Source organism: Solanum pennellii, chromosome 10, assembly GCF_001406875.1.
Source record: "Solanum pennellii chromosome 10, SPENNV200".
Lineage (NCBI taxonomy): Eukaryota > Viridiplantae > Streptophyta > Magnoliopsida > Solanales > Solanaceae > Solanum > Solanum pennellii.
The window spans coordinates 40,167,415-40,189,257 of record NC_028646.1 but is presented as its reverse complement, the minus strand read 5'-3'; the positions used below and the strand labels follow the sequence as shown (position 1 = coordinate 40,189,257).

At 34.2% G+C, this 21,843-nt stretch overlaps 1 pseudogene; it reads right to left on the bottom strand.

Annotated features, from left to right (window-relative positions):
• Window positions 1–10,900: 10,900 nt before the first annotated feature.
• Window positions 10,901–18,889, bottom strand: LOC114074237 (annotated as a pseudogene).
• Window positions 18,890–21,843: the final 2,954 nt, after the last annotated feature.

Below are 21,843 nucleotides of genomic sequence, written 5' to 3'. Positions count from 1 at the left end.
ATGTTATTGTACATTTATCTACTTCCTTATACATGAATTATTGATCAATAATGAGGACTGATCAATGATGATCAAAGCATCGTGAAGTGGTAAGAGTGCTTTACTTCTTCTACATTATTATGGAATTGCTAGATTATTGGTCTTGTATAGCATTGTGTGGTATGATCTACTTATGGTGGAGGTGTTTACTTTTTTGTTAATCTTTATATGTGTTTATAATGGACGTGAAGAAAAGTGTGTGAACAATGAGGTGTGGTTATGATTATCACACCTATGAAGTATTATGCATATCTCTTCCACTAATAAAATGTTTTAGTAGCATTGTTAGTTCTCAACATTTTAATTAACTTGTTAGGTGAAGTTTGGTGTATGTTCTTCAAATGATGAATCCATAATGGTGATTGACCCCTACCTATGTACCCTATATGAATGTGTGATCTTAGTCAAGCTCATCGAGATTTTTTAATACGGATCTCACTATTTCAAAGAGTGTAGCTGCAGCGAGATTGGTGCAGCTGCAGTGTTGCCTCTACAGTGGGATGAATGCCGTTAAAGAGGGATGACATGTTTTAAAATCGTAAACCAGACAGTTAGATGACTTTATTCGTAGTTTTTTTAATGTTTGACTTAAGATACAACTGTGCGAATATTCCAACAGTTTTCCTACTATTTTTGAAGCTCGAGATAGGTTTTTCACTCCCTGAATTTTTTTCTGATCCGTAAAATGTTTTAGAATGGCTTGAGATTGATGGGGAAGGATTTCTTGAATAATTATGTGTTGGATTTATCCCAAAAGTGATTAGTTCGGTTCAAAGGTTTGAACTAGGTTTCGTAGTTTTTAAGTATTTTAGGAATTTAGTGTTTGTTTATTGACTCTTATATATAAATTATTGTTGGTAGACCACCGACAAGAGGAACGAATTCGGAAAGGGAAGGATTAAGTTCTCTAGGGTTTAAAGATTATTTCGAGGTAGGTGATTATTGTAATTCTATGACTGTGTCGTATATACTTGATTTGTCTCATTGTGATATTTGTTATCTGTATGCATGTGTCAATATTCATCATAGATCTTGAAATAAAATATATAGAAATCAATACCATAAAATAATGATTGAATGTGTTATCTTGAAGTGTTATTGTGATGTGTGATTGGGATCATATCCCACGTTCCACCACACTAAATTTGATAGGATTGCCACGTTCTGACATGCTAACAGGGATCGGTTTTCACTTTCCGTCTATAAAAAATTGTCAGATTTCCACGTTCCGACATGCGAATGGTTTGAGTTTGGGTTCCCTAAGAGGACGAACTACAAAAAGCGTGTGAGTTGTGATGTTGATTCTAATGATAGCACTTAATATGTTCTTATTTATGCATGTGTTTTAATTTTATAATTTCTTGTTTATGTTACACTAGTTTGATAGCGGCGTAATATTACCAGTACACTGTAGTTGTGTACTGATTTTGTACTTGCCCTTTTTTTTGTTGAGTACAACACATCTTCACGCGACTATTGACAAACCTTGCTTAGCAGATCAGTGATATCTTTGAGTTCAAGGGGGATACACATCGTTCGGTCTGCCATGAAATTCTCTTTAGTCTATTTTCAGTATTTCAGATCTAGACCTTCTTTTAGTTAGTGTGACAGTTCACTAGAAATTCTTGGTAGATTTTCTTCTCGTTTCTAGTTTTGGCACATTGACTTTAAGATTCTGGGTTTACTTTACACATTGTTTTAGTTTATTTCAATTGCTTCCGTAATTTAAATACCTTTGTTTTAGATTATTTTCTTTTTTTTGGATGGTAATAGTGGTTCGCCCACCAGAGGGTTAGGGTGGGTGCCAATCACGACGGTTTGGGTTGTGACAGATATAATACATTAATAGATCATAATATTTAGAATAGTGCTAACAAAATTTAGACCTCCTTTATACATTACATTCATGCATGTCGAATTGTCAATTGATACAATTGGAAAATTCTCATGCAATACACATACATGTACAATGAGAGATTATTCACTCCATACATTTATACAAACCTAACTCATATAGGGAATCTATTGTTTGCTAAATTCAAGTGAAATCCTCTAGTTAAATTTGCCCAATCATATATTACTGTCTTTAGATGATTTAATAGGTATTATCAAAAATTGATGATAAAGTACATATTGATATGCATTAATTTCATGAAATAGAGATGAAAGTCTAAGCCAACACATAAAATTAATACTTCACTACTATTAAGCTTGGTAATCAAGTGATGGTCCCATATAACCGAATATGATTAATAAAATAGGTAGCAATCCAAAAAAATAATTTTTTTTATTAGATCATTGTTATGAGTCTACCAAATTTTAGATCAATCAGAGTCCACTTTTTTTCAAATTATAAAACAATGATCAATTTGGTCAAAAAATATAATTTGTCAAAAATAGAATTTAAGATTTTTCGATTACTAATTCCTATCACATATAAAATTTGTGAAATACATATACTAATCTATAATAAAGAACAAATTATTCAAAAAATTTTCCATTATATTAAAAATTCTTTAAGTTATCTTAGTATTATATTCTAAAAATCAACATTTTTATGTATACATTGAATATTAAAATTCAAAGCACACCTCATAGATATTCATGTATCTTGAAAGTTAAATTTTGATGAAAAATAACTACTCAGCAACATAAATTTGTGATGTAAGATATTCACTACAACAAATTTAGATCAAAAGATAGATTCGATGGAGATTGTATGTTAATCATGCCATGTCAATATTATTATCCCTAGATTCTTTGATCCAATCTAATAATATTGGGATAGGGAGAGTCAACACAAATTATAAAAACTAGAGATTAAATTTTACAGAATTTTATGTAACATCTCGTAACACGAAATAATTAGGAATAAGGATAATCACTTCTGGAAAGAAAAGGAAAAATCTGGAAATTTTACTATGTTCATGAAGTGAGTTTGGTCATTTTCAAACGGCAATAACTTCTATCTCAGGATCAGTTAGAGGTAATTCTTGATATGGTTGGAAATCCATTTGATAGATCTTTCCAACTCTGTCGAGTTTTCTCATTTTTTATATCTGATGAGGGTGATATTCATATCGGAATTTGCGTTGTTGAAGCAATGAAAGTCCAATTTTGGATTCAAGTAAGGGCGAACTAGTCTTTTAATCATTTTACTTCCTAGTTCGTTTTATGGTTTTATTAGGCGTAAAAATTATCTTTATGTCAGTTTTAGAAAAATCAGTTCACTGTTAGGTCTTGGGAGAAAAGGGAAGAGAAAAACGAGAAGGGAAAATATCAAAGTTTTGCAAAGAATGCTAAGGAATTTCGAGTGGAATTAGTCGGGGTTTATCCCTATCAAGGTATGTGAGCTCTTTTGTGTTGGGTTAATTCATACACACCAATCTTGTTTCAGTTAAGAAGTTTTTGAATTGATTACATGATTAGAAATGAATTCTTATAATCTTATCGAATAATTTTTCGTTGAGTTGATTGCCTGCCCATAAATGTTCATTACTAGTTTCCTATTTTCTTATGGGTTTAGTACTGACGGGTATTGAAGGTATTGATGAGACTAGATGTCTGGGTATGAAACCGTGGAAGTTTAGGAGATTTTGAAATACAAAATGAGTTGAAAATTTTCTAAGACGCACTTGGGCAAGACCAGGCGCATTAGGCCTACAGTGCAACAAAAAAGGGCTTTAGTCAACTAGGGTGTCAAGACCCTCAAAATGAATTAAGGTTGTTAGAGCATCACCTGTGCCTAAAAAGGTTTAAAATATTTTAAATAAGTGTTTCACAGTATGCTTACATTATTTGATGTAGTTTGGAGGTCAAATACCCAAGAATGTCTAATGATGATCAAAAGTTAACCTTGAGACGTGTTTGTGTGTCTTAGTGTGTCTAGGAATCTTTATGCGTTTGTTTTGGTTGAAATTGATATACAAGTTCCTTAACTTTTATATTATCGTATTTGTGTTGGAAACGTTTGGGCATGACTCCCAAGAGCCCCGCAAAAGCTCCTTGAGGTGGACCCCAAAGGCTGCCTAGACACTGACATGACAATGTCTATCTACGCCAAGAAAGAAACCCCATCAGTTCATATACGCCTGTCACTGGGAGGGCGTATGCCCATACTTATCTTTGGATCTTAAGCCCAAACTGTTGATCCTGAGACCCAAATGATAGGTCTAAAAGGCGTAGCCTTGCGACCGTCGTTTGGTGCCTTCAACTAGTGCAACACACTGTTTCACTAAAGGGGTTAATAGGAATTTCACCCCATATTCCTAAATTACTATGGACAGTCATTATAGCTTATTTTGGGTATATTATGTTTGTTAAAAGAATGAAGACCCCTTTCCCAATCCATTCTTCAAAATGAGATCTCAAAACATAACCTCTCTAGAAACTTCTGCTGGAGATGAAGCTCAAGAACATTCAAGGTGATGGATTCTCAAGAAATAATCATCATGTTTTAGTTGTTTTATTCTATCAATAGGTACGTTGATTCTTCATGTTTAGATGATTTTTCATATAAAGAGTTCCTTCGAAGCTTTTCTAAGTGATTTTATGATCAAAACTTCAATCTTTCAATCTAGCCAAGGGTTCTCTCTCAAAAACGATTTCAAAAGCAGGATTATAATGAATTATGGGTTAGATACTTTTTTGAATGTGATTTTTTTTAATCAAATTTCATTATTATCGCATAATCCTCCTAATTTCTCAAATTATCCTGCAATGTGGGCAATGTGATCTTGATTCTATGTTAATTCAATTATAATTCTAGCATGTTGAATTACCTATAGCTACTGTTTTATGTTAATATTGATGGTGAATTATTTATGATTTATCAACTAGATCGAAGTTTAGAAATTTGGTAAATTTGATCTAAAGTTCTCTACTTCCTATAAAACTAATGATATAGTACATATTATGTGATCTTGATCTAATCATGGTTGAGTTAGTATTTTTATTATGTTATTGTACATTTAGATACTTCCTTATACATGAATTATTGATCAATTATGAGGAATGATCAATGATGATCAACCCATGGTGAAGTGGTAAGACAACTTCACTTCTTCTACATTATCATAGAATTTCTAGATTATTGGTCTTGTATAGCATTGTGTGGTATGATCTACTTATGGTGGCAGTGTTTACTTTTTTGTTAATCTTTACATTTTTATAATGGCCTTGAAGGAAAGTGTGTGAACTATGAAGTGTTGTCATGATTATCACACCTATGAGGTAGTATGCATATCTCTTCCTCTAGTATAATGTTCTAGTTGCATTGATAGTTCTCAACGTTTTAATTACCTTGTTAGGTTAAGTTTGGTGTATATTCTTCCAATGATGAATCCATAATGGTGATTGACCCCTACCTAAGTACCCTATATGAATGTGTGATCTTAGTCAATTCTAGGGGTCTAGAATGCAAATGTTGATGTTGTCTTGTCTCCTATGCTTTAATGTGGTGGGTGCTATATGCACGAATGTGGATTGTCATTTTAACAGGGTTAATTCCTCAATGTTATACTATAACCATTATCTGATCATGTTGGCCATTGCGCACATACACCCTTCACGCATGACTATGAGTAGGTTAGCTTCATGATGACTAAGGAAATGCTAGTTCTTTTATGCATCATTACCTATTTTTATGCATGCTTAGTATATGATTAATGAAGAAATGAACCTGTGTTATTAGAGGTTTATGTGAAGGTAGATCTCACTTTGCATGCACACACATGATGTATGATTGTATGAATATGTCAAAGAAGATTCTCACATAAAGTAGGGTCTAGGATGAAAGGACATTCTTATCATACAATAATATGATGTATGAAGGAGAAAGATTGTAGAGCCTTCTTTATTAAATAATACATTAAAGGTTAAATATATTTACAAAGGGAGTTAGATCCTAACATCGACTGAACATGACAAATGAGAGTGGGGGCTTCACGTTAGTAAGTTCAAATTCCTAGAAGTGAACCTTCATATTTCAAAAGTTTGGGTTCCCAATATAGATGTTGTCTCATGAGATGGAAACCTCCACGCTAGTAAGTCAAGGCTTTTAGAAAAAATATCCATGTTCTATAAATACTTGTCCCCCTAGGTTATATCTTTTGGATATCCCTTATATATCTTTGAACGATTAGGTACACCTTAGACAAGTATTAACCCTTTCATTTTGGTGTGGGAGGAGAATACCGGAATCCATGTAGCACACATAGTCTATGTCGGCTGTGTTTAAGTCTCCTAGAGTAAGAAATGGACTAAGATAAGACTATGGACTCTAATCAAAACTTGTTGAGAGGGTTACTTAGTATGGGTAGGATTATGGCCTCTACCCATGCATTGCACAAGTAAACTTCAAGCACGTATAAGGTTAGTACATGTATGAAAGTAAGACTTATGTTATGTATGTATGAATTGTATGAATACAAATAAACTGATCTTTATATATCAAGTCATGAATTATGCTTATGTATGTGCATTGCACTTATGGCTTCTAAATAGGTTTACTTAGTATATGTTGGGGTAGGAGACTCCATATGTATATTGCAAAAGTAAGCTTGTGAAAGAATAATAAGGGTGGTTTAATTATGGTATGAAATAAAAGAGTTATGACTAAGGTTGTAGTAAAATAAAGAGTCCTTTTATGATGTTATGAAGTATGTGTCTTATGTATGCTTATAAATGAAAGTGCTATGACTTGATAAGTATGTTAGGCCTTTTTGATGGTTACTTCTTAGGTACACTTTGTGGATTTAGTATTATGGGATGCTACAAAAACATTGCACTAGTGTGACTTTCAAGTTGTCTTTGATGGTTGTTCCTATGTGAAAATTATGTTTATGATGTGCATATGACTTTTGAATATTTGGTTTTATGATTTTTAAGCATATCTCTGATAGAATATTGTAAGGTAACCTCAAGGTGAAGCATTGTACTAAGTACACTTGAGAGTAACTTAATAAAGAAGTAAAAAAAAAGAGAGGTAATGTATTCTATATGTTGAATATACCTTTAAGTATGATAAATGTCTTTATGTGCTATTTTGAGAAGTATCCATGTCTATATGATGTATGTGAACTATATTATCCTTAAATGTGCCTATGTTAAAACAATTTACTAAAAAGACATGTTGCATGATTTCATATGAAATGTCCTCTTTTAATGCATGGTTTCCATACTTAGTGCATTCTTGTACTAATACCATTCTTCTTCATTTTTCTATACAAAGTGTAGATGTTGATGGATAGATAATGGATTCTAAGTGAAGATCTTTGATGGATATCCCAAGTTCAAGTAAAGGAACCCTTATGAATCAAGGGTTGCCTAAGTCAAGATGTTTCCTTAAAAGGATGAAATAAGATAGATTATATTTTATGTTGTTAAGGGTTGTATCCCTATTGTATTCTACTGAGTTGTCTTATGTTGGAAAACTAGACTTAGAGTATACTTCTACATTGCGATATTATATATATATATGTATATTATTGTGTGTGAGTGTGTTCGTGTGCGCGCGCGCGTCTGTGTGAAAGATGTGTAAGGGATTTTATATGACCTCTTTGAGGTCAAGTAAGACATGTTACTTCTAGGGGGTTCTCCCCTATCGTAATAAAATTGGTACAAGAGCATAAGGTTTTAAATGTGAATTTAGGGTCTAAAGTCTCTTGTTGCCACAAGTAGTAGAGATTCGTTAATTGGTGATGAGTCGTGACACATCTATGGAGAGAGGCTATAGGACAATAGAGTTTCACTTTGTTCACTACTCTTGTGTCATGCCATAGAACTAAACTTTATATGATTTCTTTTTATGTTTCCTTGTTCGGTAGTCTTTTAAATGTGATTGCTTGGAATGGAGGATGTCTCAAGGTTGAGGGAGAATAAGTGAGTTTTGATGCTTACTTTGGTTTTGTGGCTTTATAAGTATATGTGAAGGTGAAAGTTGGTATATTTATGTGATTTTATTTACGGACATATCTTATTATGAGAATTGAGACATTATGTTTAAAATCTATGATATAATATGTTTTTAGGTTATTAAGAGATGTTATAGTTGAATGGAGTTCCCTATTTCAAGATGGGTTGTATTATAATTAAGCATGTTTGTAGGGAATTGTTATGAGATAGTCTTGACATGTTTTGTAGAAACGTGGTTAATAGTGAAGGGATAATCTTGCGTTGTTATTTGAGAATTGCCCCCATAGTTTCCCTTGTGTGGATTGGAGTCTTTAATGTAGACTTGTTCCTAAGAAGGTAAAATGGGTGTTGAACCTTGTATGGTGGTTGTGAAGTACGCTAGCTAATGAGACAACCTTACGATTAATTATTCCCCTTATGAACCTATTCTAAGAGTAGGTAGAAACGGATAAAGTGTTTTATTCCATAAGTTGAGATTATGTCTTTGCGATATAATCACTTGGAGGGTAGTCTGTACCCTTAACTCTTTAGGGTAAGCAAAAAAATTAATATTGACCTTCTTTATGGTGGTCAGTTGACTTTGAAGTTTGATCTTAAATATGGTCATTTGAGGAGTTTCTTAGGTTGTATCTAGGTATATTCGGTTTGAAGTGTCCACAAAAGGTGATGACCCTGGTAGGATTGAATCAGGAACTACTTACCTTGTTAGGACTATGTTGTAGAATGTTATCAGAGGTGCAATTACCCTTGGAATTCATGGTGTAATGAAGACCTCATATGGTTGTGTAGTATTACCTAACTTGATTTTCATGGGTTCCTTTAGGTGGTACTTAGAGGACTAGAGATGCTTGAAAAGTATCTCTTGATGGTTAAGTTAATAAGCTACTTGGGATAAGTTTGGAGTGGAAAAATATCAATGATGTCCAACCTTCTAAAGTAAGGAGAATGTAATATTGGATTTGACTTACTTTTACCTTTGTGTTTGAGGGCATCAGGTGATAAGTATATGATTAGCTTAACCCTAAGTGGGGGATATTGTGCCTAGATTGTTAAGTTTATGAATGCCCTTAATAGTCCTAAAATGAGTTCCCTTGGACTTACCTATGTTAAGGATAGCATTGAGCGATGATTATGGAGTTGAGTAATTTAGCTAATCAATTTTGAACTCTTGAGTTCCTCAACAGTGGAGTGTGAGTGACTAATTAATAGGAAATGGTTCCTTCAAAACAGATGGAAGGAGGTGAGGGTAAGAAAAGTTAGCATGAGCTTGACCGCAAGATGGGGATATATGCTTAACTAGAAGGATTGGCTAGTCCAAGTCCTTTTGGATGAGATAAGTTTCTCTGAAATAGGTTTACCCTAAGTGGGGATGATGATGTGAGTAGCAAGGTGGTAGATATCCCTATCTTTTCCTTCTTTTCCTACTGAAGCTTGAAACCAATGAGTTCCGAAATAGCTTGTTCATAATAAATGTTTTGTATAAAAGTATAAGTTTCATGTTCTCCATATGTTATGTATGTCTTGGTTAACCCCGATGTTGTTGATGTTTTGAAGACTCTTTGTTGCATGCAAATGGATTTTTTCTCAAATTCATGTTTTCTCATGTTGATGTGCATTTTGATATGCTAAATGTGCATTGCACTTCATGGGAGGAGGTAAGGAGCATGATTGATGTCACTTTTAAGGTGTGGTGTTTTAGGCCATCAATGAGAACTTGAGCACCCTGAAAGTGAAAAAAATAATGAGTCTCTTAAAAATGTGTGACATTTATGTCTAGGGAAGTATTAATGTAGACTCACTTTAAAAAGGTGTTGGTATGTTTAGCTAGTGTTCTTGATGTGTGCCTATAAATTGCAAGAATATTCCAAATTAATGCATGTTTAAGAAGAGTATTATCATGCTAGAAATGAAATCTTTTTAAATGACTTCCTGTTGTTCTTATATGCATGGTGTGACTTATCTTGTTGACTTCATCAGTAAGAAAGTATGAGCATGTTTTTTTTTAAAAAGTTAGAAGAGTTCCCTTTAAAATGAATTGACCTTTGTGCCTTGCTTGTATATGAGCTCTATGATAACATGAACATATATTGAGGATAAAGACATTCCTCATTAACCATAATAAAACATGATATTGGTAAGTATGGCCAAAGGTGTTATGACTAAATGATAAGGATTCCTGTCGAACTACCACTATACTATTTAATGTCTACAACCACTCTTGAAAAGTGTGGCCAAAACTATGAAAAATTTTGGCATTTGATAAAAGGCAACACTTTTTGACTTTAAGCCACACTTTTTCATGGGTGGCTGAAAGCATCATAACCTTAGTGTAAAAGTGTTGCCTTATCAGTTGCGCTTAAAAGCATTGCCAAAAGGCAAAAAGACCACGCTTTTGCAGTTACGCTTAAAATTGTTGCCTTATAAGCTACACTTTTAACCGTATCTTTAAAGGCAAAAGAACCCGTTTGGCAGATACGCTTTAAAGTGTTGCCTTCTCAGCTACACTTTCTAGTGTAGCCTAATAGGAAAAAAGGACACACTTTGCAGCTACGCTTAAATGTGTTGCCTTATTAGCTTCACTTTTAAGCGTTGTCTTTTTTACCATATTGCCTACAATTATGAAGTGTTGCCTTTTATATCTAATATATTACAACACTTTGAACTGTAGTCTTTGCCCATATGCATATACAATTTAAAGTCCTATGACTACACTTTTTATGTGTGGTAATATTTTTTGTCTATAAAATATTTATATGCCACAATTTCTAATAAAAATACACAAATATTGTTTTGCAATAAATAATCTAAAAAATTGAATTAGCTATTATGTAATTCAAATTTATAGATTTTCCATAAACTTCAAAACATAATATGTGTTGTGTACATACACAAACATATAAAGCAATATTCTAAATTTGTACACAATAGTTCAAAAAATACTCTTCCACTATTTCAATATATTATAGCAATGAATATATTTTTTTTTCAACAAAATTAACCATAATGTATTCAAACATTTAAAACAGTTCAAATATCCTCCATCGTCCGCTTCAATGAGATCAATTTGACTTGTGGAGACCCTTAAAATTTGTTCACCTTCACTTCCCTAAACATTTAAAACGTACAGCGAAATCAGATTGCAACAGTTATAAAGAGGGAAGAAATTCAAGATAAATTACATATTGCAACACTTAAATATTACAACCGTTTAATACTTCAGACTTTAGAATTTTTGTGTTCACTTTGCAGATTCTGAGTACAATTTAAACAAAATTGTAGATTGAAAATTACACTTAAGGTTGCAGATCTATTCTAGATTGCAGCTTTCAGTTGCACATCAACTAGTTACAATTTTTTTTAAAAAAATTAGATGGGATTGATTGACATCCCTCTCCTGTTTTATCAGATGCATTTATTGCATATTCGTGTTATAAATGGTAATCAAAAAGCAAGAAAACTAAATTGTTATTAACCTTTGCTCGGTATAATTATTAAAAATTAAATAGATTCAGAAATGACTATCAACTAGATTTGCGTATTTAGAAGTTCAAATGTATTTTATTTCTTTACAACTGCGATTAAGAATAAAGCAACATCATAAGGCATAAGGCAGGAAAAAATAAAAAACATTAATAACATATTAGGCTAGTAGGATAAATATTTTTTCTGTTTGAGAAGGGAAGTAATACGGCAGAGCTAGTAGAAAAAAATAGTGTGACCATGTTCTTCCAACAATACTAGAAGAAAAATGTTGTACTTTTTAACATAGAAAAAGTGACACTTAGAATTTCCATGGATCCCCACTCAATCACTTCACTATTTACTAAAGTGCATTCAAATCAAACATAACATGTTGAAATCTAGGTGACAAATCTACGTACAGATAAAAACAACCAATTCAAAAGCTTATAAGAGATACATATGCTTAAGGATAAAAAAATCGTGCTCTAATTTTCTACTTCACAACATACACTAGAAATCAGTACATTACCTCAAGTACAATGAGATGTCTTGTTATCCTTCTCCAATTTTGGTATCGTTGATTGATGTTGTCAATACCAGTAGCCTCCTCTTTGAAAATACAGTAGAATATGTTTGTTCCACCAAGGAACATAAGAACAACATACATAAATCCTACAGTATTCATTAGGTCTTGCAATTTGTACCTGTTTATATTATCCTTTCAAGTTAAACGATGTAGGATTTCCATGAAATGAGGCCTAGTTGATTGATTCTTCTATTAAAACAGAAGGAGCAAGTAAGTCACCATAAAATGCAAAGGCTAAGATATGGCAAACCTGAGGCTTAACTTCAACAATGAAATTCCCACTCTTCACAACAACATGCTCAGATGCAAGAACACTCTCAAGATTATCTAACATATCTTTGCTTAGCAAGACACAAAACCAAGATTTGTATCTCGACAATGCCAAATAACAACATTCTGTTTTGTTTCAATGGAAATACCATCTGTAGCTTCGGTATACTAGTTCATAAGAGGTTCAACTATTTGCATTCAATCAAAATCATTGTTTTGCCCAACGTCTTCCTATTCATTATCAATAGGACACCTGCTAAATATAGATAACAAGTTCATGTTTACATATGAAGAATGAAAAATAAAAACAAATTACTCTACCGAAATTCTAGTACTAGCAGTATGATTTATTCTAGTGTTAGTAGTGATATATTAAGTGAATACTCACAAATTATTTACCATTTGCACATAGTACATCGAATTGGCAAAATGACTGGAAACAATACTCATGCAATTAACCGAAAAAAGAAAAAAGAGCAATTGTTTATACTACTTAAACTAATAAAGAAACTAATTTTGTGTTCCTCTATACACATCAAATAGATTATGCAACATCCATTATATTATCAATTAATGACCATCAATAAAAAAGCCAATAGTAGTTGTACTAAATTCATGTATAAACCTGTAAACATGATTGCTGCTGAATCAGGGGAAGCAACAACAGGAGTTGGAGTAGCTATATCAGTATCAATTTCCTTAGAACAAGTGTATTTGCATCCACTGGGACGAACAGCCTTGTATCCATCACTACTTTCTATGTTATATACATCTTTATTATTGTCCCTCACCATATGAGAAAATGTCGCACGAAGCTGTAACTTTGCTTCCTATAACAAATGCACAATTATAGGGGAAATTCCAGCACAAGTAAATGGAATTTCGGTCGTCTTGAATGATCCATTGTCCTTAGGGTTTTAGTGCCTGCCTACATTGAACCTGCATAAAGATACATTCGATAGTTCTATGTTAGTAATCATATAGTTATATAATTCAATAACATGGAAAATAATTGAATTAAAATAGTTCATTTCAAACTAGGAGCCAACTGAACATACTTTTTGAAAGCAAAGAGCCCAAATGGAATTCACAAAAGTAAGCAATATAAGGGAAAAACTAACGTAAATTCCAGTTTAGTATAACCTATGGTCATCATTTACCTAGAATGAAGAACTACTTGGGAAACGAAAGGCGAATGTGATGTCTCTGTCTTAGCTGCAAGCACCTTAGCTTTTTGAAGCTCTTTAAATACAACTTGAAAATCTAAAACAAATTTATCATTAGTAATTTTCTTGCTAGCACGAGAGCAAAGAACGAATTTACAATTGCAAGCAAAATAGACCAGTGTGACAGAAGAAGAGCAAGAAATATATATAATGCATAAAAATTCTTAAAATATAAATGAAATTTGATGAGAGAAGATTAATATAGGTTTTGCAAATACATATCAAAGTGTAGAACTATGATAAGACAAACAGAGTAATAGAGAAGAGAAATACTGCTCGTGTTGCTATTGTTGTATATCCAATATCATTGTATTATACAAACACCAACAAATGATAGCATTAAACCATATTCTACACTATGGCATGGTATCAACTAAGAATTAGAAGATAAAAATAAAAAATATTTGTACCTAAATATCCCAAGAACAAATTCTTGATTTGAAGCAGCTGCAGAATACTGATATACATACAAATACTAATACTAGCAATATTTTACAACAATCTTCCATTAGTTAAAATTTGGCGGTTACATTTCTCAAACCCATTTATTAGGATTTGGGAGAACCTTTTGTAGTTCATGTTCAATTTAGAAAATGCTCTATTTGGCATGATCTGGGTTGTGCAACTGAATTAAGTAAAATTGTTATACAAGAAATTCAGCATTTACTAAAAATTACGATTACTATTAAGATAGTTTTATGTACTTTATTTAATTATTATAAACAATTTTGTATCTTGATGCATATACTTTTCAGGCACCATGTGTTTCTCCTTTTCCTAAAGAAGAAACATTATTATAAGAATCAATCTTAGGTAGAACACTACGTAAATATCTCGTTTTCCTACTTTTCATAATTTATAGGCTATACTGAATACACTTACCCGTGGAAAAGAAAAAAGCGAGGAACAAAAATAAGGCACACAGTTGAAAAAATCCCGGGTTTGCGTTGGTTCATTGCTTCAAAGCAATGAATCAACACACTTAAAATAAAGCCATTCAAAATGTAAATTTTTTGAGTTAACATACTGTTTCAATGTGATTAAAATAGGCTTTGTTACTACACTGTAATAAAGAAGACATGATATTTACATATATAAGAAAATATTTGAAATAATAGAAGTCATAATTTGAATCTGAAAGTCAATACATGATATATTTAAGAGCAATCCCAGTCTAGAAATGTCTAACAATTATAGTATGAATCCAGGAGCAAATTCAAAGAAAGAAGCTACTCTGATGATCAAGAACTGCCCACTTCGAGGAATGTAAATAAGCATATATTAATATGGGCAGTTTATACTCTACTGGTAAAATGTGGAACCACTGGTAAATGGCTAAAACTTAGTAAAAATGAACATGTCATTCTATATACTAATCCTCAAGTTTGAAAGTTAAACAAGTATCAACTATTGTCACGCTAAATATTGCACTAACAAATAATTAGCTTGTTTCCAAAGTAATGCACATGTTCGATAGAATAAAGGATAAGTGCAAACAAGAGTAAGATACAATATCATATGCATAGAAGAGAATCAAATAAAATAACTATGGTATAGGGTTTAAGAAATTGATAAAGAAAGCACAGATAATAGCAGCTTTATAGCGACTCGATGTTATTACATATATTTGTAACTTCTTTTATATTTGGAAAATGTAAACCTTACTCGAAGACTAGTGCACTTTTATTCATGCTTTTCACTTGAATTTCCCTGCTCTATATTTTTGGTGTTTTTGTCTTTTAAACCACAAAAGGCCAGTACTCCATGGTAGTAGAGAGTAACCAAACATATACAAAAATGGAGACACCTTGCACAAAAATTCATTGTGATCAGTCCACGAAAGTTAGCACGCAAGAAAGTTTATTAAAAAAATATCCATGGCATCGTAATTCTAAATGAAAACGATTACAAAACTACTACACTAGAACATAACATAACCAAAATATAATAATTTAACAATATTCACCTTGGTGGTCCAATGAGAAGGTGACTGCTTTATGAATCGGGGACCTTCCAACCCTCCATCCTGCTTCATCTATATTGTTCTTGAATTCCAATGTCTATATAAGAAATATAGTATTACAAAATGAATGAACAAGCATACAAAACTAAAGAGAAATTTCCAACAGAAATAAAAACATACGCTTGTTAAAAACCGGAATTTCCTTGATCTTTCTATTGTAAAGGAGATGATCCAGTTGTTACTCTAAAATTTTTCTATGGTAACAAATTACTTACTAGTTTGTCCAGAAAGTCATAGGAACTTTGTGATTTCGTGGAAGCCTTCCAAAAAAGGAATGGAAAAAAACACAACGTATGTGACCTCTAGTCACAACCACTATGGTAACTAGTCTCACATTAACCAACATCTTTCTTAGTTATGTCGTCACTCTTGAAGTTGATATGATATATTACACATACTTTAGTCAATGAATGGATAAATAGAACCACTTAGCGATGTTATTTATCCATTCAGACTAGCGATACATAAACCCCTCAATCTTCCACTAAATAGAGTTGGAAAAGTAGCAATTGAAGTACTAATATATCATCTACAATTCCTCCTTTTTTCTTATTTAATTTTTATAATGATATCATCTAAAATTTTTGTTCTAATCCAGGAGATTGGTTTATTTTTGAGTCTTGGAGAAAAACTTTTTGCACAGCCAGGGGCCCGGTGGATACTACAACAAGCAGATAGCAATAATAGAGGAACTTCTAGATACTTAAGCTTTGGTTCATATGCCAGAAAATTATAATATGAAATTTTTTGAATATTTTTTCCTATCTCTCGTCAATCATTTAACTTTAAGTATTTTACTAGAAGATGACCATTATAATTTCTCGTCAATGGCCAGTGAAGGGCAATTACCTGGAGATACCATTGTATAGGTAAAGGAGACTAAGCACATACCTGGTTTATAGTTTCTTGACCTTTCCACCAGCCGGAATTTCTTGAAATTTATACTTTTGTGCAGGGTACTTGAGTTTCTCAGTATCTTTACATGTATGTGAATTTATTCTTGGTCGCGTTGTTGCTGGATGAACTGTGGTAGTGGTTGGAGATGTGGATAGCCTAAGACCCAAACAACTTGATGCAAATCAAAGGCTTGGGATATATACCATCATAACCAATATAGATTGTTTTACTTGTAAAAATTGATGAGGATAACAACTGGTAGGCTGTTGAGAAGGCACATGATTCAGTGAGCCTAGAGATTGAGGTAGTGTAGCCTGAGGAACAACACTAGTCACACCAGCAGCTGCAGTCACAAAAATTACTGCTGCAGTGAGGAGCAAAAATATGTGTAGCTACATTGGTTCTGGGTATTTTATTGGCTTCTAATTAACTTCGAGAAACCTGAAAGCTGGCTAACGTAGAGGATGAAGAACTCCATAAAACTTATAAAATGAGACTTTAAAGATTGACAGCCTCAGATATGAGTATTCCGGACTTGGACCAACAAAAGAAAAAAGAATTATAACAAAATAACAGCCCACACAAACCTCTTTTGAACGAAGTTAACAGGTTACAATCGCATTTCATATACTCAAAAGAACATGCATACCTTAAAGCACAATAATCTACACAAATAGTATCCAAAATATTTTTTCCTAAAAGCTTCACTCTCACGAAATTCCTGTGATTTATTTACCTCATTAATCAAAGTGAGTAATTACTTGTTGTTAATTTATGGTAATAATTCTTCGGTTAAACAAACATGACCAAAGACAAGGACAAGTCACTAAGTGGTTCCTTAGAAGAGCAAAGGAGGAGGCGCGTCTCCACCTGAGAAGCCTTCTTGAGTGACGGTAATGTGACCGTGCTGGAAATGTTGAAAAAGTGCGAGATCTTAAGCTAATAAAACATCAATCATTCAATGTAATGATTACAATTGAGAAGTTATGATTCAAAACGACACCTTATTTTTCTTTTTTATTCTTTTTTGCCTTGCTTCCTTATTTTTGGATGTGACTCTTACTGCTTTTGCATCTTTCTCTCATTAAAATCTCTTTTCTTTCATTTGTTTTAAATTTTATTATTTTTGAATAAATTGATAATTTCACTGAGTCACATCTTTTGCTCACTTTCTCTTTTTCTTTTTAACATCCAACTCTTTTCATACCCCATTTGTGGGTCCTCTCTCATAATAGCCATCCTTAAATCTTGGAATTTTCATGAGTTGAGCTGCCCAACACCCGAAGTCGGATTAGGGCTAAGATGAGGTTATTAATTGCATTAGCGACACTCAACATATTCTTTTGGCCTAAGTCGAGGTACGCGTGTGCAAGGACGGATTGGGGCCAAAACATAAGAAAATTTGTCTATTGTTGTCTTAACATATTTGGATTAACAAGAGAAAATTAGTTTATTTGGTTATATTACTTTAGGCTAGAAATAGGCTATTTTGAACAAAGGCCTATGATCACTTCCTAACTTCTTACACAGATTCGCTTTGCATGACTACCCGTTAATGTTCTAGTTAATTACAAACTATTCAATACTCAAATATCCTCACACTCGTTGGCACCTCATTACACTACCAAATTATCACCTTTTCTAGTTTAGGTGTTAGTTGAAGATCATGCAGTGGGTTCCAATTTATATCATGCTAAGTGGCCACACATTCAAATTGTTTGGACCTATACATGCAACCACTATCCAGGAAGGGGCAACATTTTATCAGTAATCATGCTTTATTTTTCATGTTTTAATACTTTGTACAAATTATTACATGCCGGTTCAACATAAAAGTAAACAGTCTCTTGGAAAAAAAATAACACAGGCAAAAAAACCCAAAGAGAGGATTGTGAGTTGGGTTACTAAGACTTCACCCTTCCATTCACTTTTTATTTATTCCACCCCAACAAAAAAATCTTGCGATTGTCCCCCAATGCAATAGAATCATAAGAATAGGGTGGTAGGTGAAGCAAACCTGTGGTGCAAAGCATTGAAGAACTATCAACATATGGATGGGTCCAATTTCCTGAATCCCATAAGATCAAAACTTGGGTCACCCTTAGTAGTGCCCACTACAACCTCTGCCCCATCAGTATTGCTCCTTTCATCACCCACATCTTTAAAACTAGATGCCACAATAGCCATCTCCCCTACGCTCCGCTAACATAGCTCCTCATCAACCAGGGAATCCGTCCTATCATGCCCTAGCACTTTACTCTCTCTCTTTCTAGCACGAGTCTCATCACCGACCTCAGCGGCATGGCTGGAGTGGTGCCTCTTGGTACACACACATGGCTCCGTTTGTTACTCAGCAAAAGGTTTGAACAAGTCATCTAACACTGTGTCCTCTGCCATCTTGATGGGTGCACTCACCTGCTCAGTCCCCTTCATATCTAGAGCGGTGTTCATATTTTCTTGCAAACTAGCCATCGTAGCCTGAAGAGTAGTCAGGTCTATGGTAGGGTCTGGTCGTCCTAGCACCCACAACTCGAAGACGTAAAGGGGCTTGTCAACCGCTCGAATTTTGTGCTCGGTCTTTTGGGCCACCTTCTTCTCTATCGGTCCTCAGCCTCAGTAATGGATTTCTTCATCCAAGGTTTTATGTGGTGAACCAACGTTTCCATATGGGACTCTAATACGTGCACTCGTGCTAGAGGGACCAGTGCCGCGGAAGAGGCGTAAAATGGGATGAGCTGGGGAACGACTGGTGGCATGGGTGGAATCAGCCAGGGTGCTGTTAGTAGGCTCTGAAGTTGCAGAGTTAGCCCCTAGGGCTAACTCCAAACAGTACGCCAAGTCCTAGCTTAATGTTGACATCTCAGTCCTAGGCTCTCTATATGGTGCCGCTTCGTTAGACTCATCCTTAATAAGTCCTATATAAGTAATCCCCACAGGACTACGTAATCTGTTAACGTTCCAAATTGGCAATCCAGCTTCCCTTCACAACTAGAAAATAAGACATTCAAAGTGGTAAGTAGTATTGAAATCCCTTTCATGGATCATTGTAATCAGCACCTTAGAAAAGTCTATCTCCAACACCCCCAACGTGTTTGTTACCAACACCGCCCTATCACATGTAAGGATATTATAAGCTTTTATTTGTAATAGTTTTTATGGGACGACTAAAAAAAAGAGATTGGCAACAAAGGTGAGGGTGGACTTATTAACTAACCGTCGGGGGTCTAACACCCTATCTACGCTCTCACCATTTGTCGCCAAATGTTGGGCTTGCCATTTCTTCATTGTTTCTCACTACTCAGCGGTCCTCTGAAATGGGCCACTTTTGATAGTCTCTCACTAGTAGATAAATTCTGAAGTAGATGGGACCCATCGTGTGTTAGAAGTGAGGGCGTATTGTAACCTGCAGATGATGGCCTCACAGATATCAACCGGGTAACCCCAGACGAGTACATAGGTGAGCGAGTCCTGTTTGGTAGGTCTCACACTCTTGTCAATGAAACCCCAGACAGTAGCTACATAATAGGCATAGAACTCCTTAACCATCTCTTCACTTTAGTTTCCCAGACTCCTACCCATCCAGTCTAAATTGTGTTGGTTGAACAATTTTTCCACCTCGAGAACCGTGTGCAACCTCCTCGTGAAGACTCGTAGCTCCACAATAACTACATGGGTCATCACCACTTTATCATTCATTATTCTCACATCTCTGTATACCTGGTACTTACCATCGATGCACCACCAGTTTGGTTCCTAATCAACATGTGTGGGGTCATCTGCTCAGGATGGAAGTGTAGAGTCCGAGCTGGTAGCCTCATAAGACAAAGCTTAGTGGTCCTGGCTCTCTAAGTTAGTGGATCTTAGAGAGGTGGAACTTGAGGAAATGGACGCCTTTGACCTTGAATATTGGACCGACCTTGATGCGGAGACATATTCGAAGCCTGATGCTCTTTCATAACTAGAGGCACCCACGGATGGTGAGCCGATCAGTGTTCGCTCTTCATCAGACTAGAAAAATATGAGATTTCTCAAATAGAAACGATGGCTGTGAAGAGTGATATGTTGATCAATCGACATAGTATAGTCCAGTTTCATCGTCCCACAGGTAGATTATTTTTAGATGTTAGTCAAAACAGTTTCTCTCATAGAAATGACGGATTTGCAGACCGTAGTGCATTTCCGTTGTTTAAGACATAGACAGTTTTAGGTTGGTGCAGTCGATGGACCCCATCGATGGTCCGTCATTCAATCGACGGTCTGTGACGGGGTCTCGTATTGTTGGCCAGAGATATATTTCAGACCTTTTTCAAGGTCAAATATTTAGATAACTTTTGGCACACTCAAGATATGATATGAAATTTTAACACGTAAAAGACGAATTAATCATTCCAAGAGTTCCATTTTCAAACAACTTGTGTTGTATTTAATCAACACTAAGAAACCGTAACTTTGAATTTCCAAAACTACAGAGATACCCACATTTTATACTTACTAAAAGGTGACACAACCACACTCTATCATTGTCAGGGTTTTACTACAAAAGGTTTAGCATGCTATTTCAGTTAATCTAAACCTACAGTCAAGACCCACATCAGGATTTCAGTAAACAAACTATTTATGAGAATTCAAAATTAACGAAAATCAAAATACCTTTAGTTCGGAGTAGTGTGGTTGTAATATGAAAATTCAAGAAGTAGCTTAAGAGCCCGAATAGGATCACCAACCAAAGAAAAATTGAAAGAAAGGAGAATTTGGGGAATAGAGAGCTTGTGAAATTGGAAGGATTATAATATTTTGGTGAAATCGGATATGGGAGGTTTAGTTTTGGTGATAAAGAAAAGAAATAAAGGGAAAAAAATTTGTATTGGAATTTTAAGAGAATTTGAATGAGAGAATGAATGTGAACTGTTATATCCTTTGATATTATTTACCGGGTCGGGTTGGGTTGCTGGCAATTTTGATCGGTGAAACACAGTCGACAGTCTGTAGGTCACTCGACATGTTTTCGACTTGGATTGTCGATTAATACTCGACTTAGAAACAATAAAATACATAACTAGGATCTATAGAAACCATTGAGGCCCGTCGATGGAACAAAAGAGCCATCGACGGGGTCCGTAGACGACTGCTCCAGACTATTTTTTGCATATTTTTGTTTTTGTCCCAGCACATATAACATCCATTAGGAGATTTTTTATGTTTTTCTGGACGATATTGAGACACGGACACTATACTAATATCTAGCCAACTCTAGTACACAAGCAAGAATAAATTAAAACTAAAACTAAACAAAAAAAAAAAAGACCATTCATATAAAGAAAATACAACTTATATTGGCTAGAGGATACACCTTGGGTTTCCTCCAAAGAAATACTTTATTTAACGTCACTGCACAATGAAGGATTCTTGGTTACTTATACTTTATC